Source organism: Mobula birostris, chromosome 8 (genome assembly GCF_030028105.1).
Source record: "Mobula birostris isolate sMobBir1 chromosome 8, sMobBir1.hap1, whole genome shotgun sequence".
Classification (NCBI taxonomy): Eukaryota; Metazoa; Chordata; class Chondrichthyes; order Myliobatiformes; family Myliobatidae; genus Mobula; species Mobula birostris.
In genome coordinates, this window is record NC_092377.1 from 169,798,521 (window position 1) to 169,800,050 (window position 1,530).

General features: G+C 49.2%; 1 pseudogene; it reads right to left on the minus strand.

The window, feature by feature from the left end:
• Nucleotides 1–271: 271 nt before the first annotated feature.
• LOC140202393 (U2 spliceosomal RNA) lies at nucleotides 272–473 on the minus strand (annotated as a pseudogene).
• Nucleotides 474–1,530: the final 1,057 nt, after the last annotated feature.

The window sequence follows — 1,530 nt, forward strand, 5'->3', positions numbered from 1 at the left end:
TCCAATCTGAGTGTGGCTTCATCTTTACAGTAGAGGAGGCCGTGGATAGACATGTCAGAATGGGAATGGGATGTGGAATTAAAATGTGTGGCACTGGGAGATTCTGCTTTCTCTGGCGGACAGAGCGTAGGTGTTCAGCAAAGCGGTCTCCCAGTCTGTGTCGGGTCTCGCCAATATATAGAAGGCCACATCGGGAGCACCAGACGCAGTATATCACCCCAGCCAACTCACAGGTGAAGTCACCGGACGCAGTATATCACCCCAGCCAACTCACAGGTGAAGTTTCCCGGAGGCACTGCAATACCGGGTCGATGCGTGGAGTGGACGGAGCAAGCCCCTATTCCATCTCCCTGTTCCAAAAATCAATTTAATATATGGTCCCCAGATAAGGGACGTATCAGATATTAAACTGATAAGAACAGATACTACTTGATATACTGCGTCCGGTGCTCCCGATGTGGCCTTCTATATATTGGCGAGACCCGACACAGACTGGGACACCGCTTTGCTGAACACCTTCGCTCTGTCCGCCAGAGAAAGCAGGATCTCCCAGTGGCCACACATTTTAATTCCACATCCCATTCCCATTCTGACATGTCTATCCACGGCCTCCTCTACTGTAAAGATGAAGCCACACTCAGGTTGGAAGAACAACACCTTATATTCCATCTGGGTAGCCTCCAACCTGATGGCATGAACATCGACTTCTCTAACTTCCGCTAATGCCCCACCTCCTCCTCGTACCCCATCCGTTATTTATTTTTATGCACACATTCTTTCTCTCACTCTCCTTCTTCTCCCTCTGTCCCTCTGACTCTCTGACTATACTCCTTGCCCATCCTCTGGGTTCCCCCCCACCCGTCTTTCTTCCTAGGCCTCCTGTCCCATGATCCTCTCATATCCCCTTTGCCAATCACCTGTCCAGCTCTTGGCTCCATCCCTCCCTCTCCTGTCTTCTCCTATCATTTTGGATCTCCCCCTCCCCCTCCCACTTTCAAATCTCTTACTAACTCTCCCTTCAGTTAGTCCTGACGAAGGGTCTCGGCCTGAAACGTCGACTGTACCTCTTCCTAGAGATGCTGCCTGACCTGCTGCGTTCAGCAGCAACTTTGATGTGGGTAACTGAGACAGGCTGATGAGCAACAGCCAGCTGAAGGATGTGAAATTCCTAACAGATAACAGGTTGAAAGTGAGAACAGATAAAAAAAAGAAACGGATCAATGACAGGAATATTATGGGAGAGGGAGAGATTAAGGCAGAAGTAGAGAGAACTGAGGGAGTGGCGTATGCAAGTTAGATTGTAACATTTAAGAGACATTTGGATAGGAACATGGACGGGAGGGGTAGGGAGGGCTTTGGTCCAGGTGCAGGTCAATGGGACGAGGCAGAATAACAGTTCGTCATGGACTAGATGGGTTGAAAGGCCTGTTTCCGTGCTGTCATGTTCTGTGACTAAATAGAAGAGACAAAGCAATACAAAGAAGTTAGACAGGCAGAAAGAGAACAACAGAGTGAGAGAGAGGAAAGCGA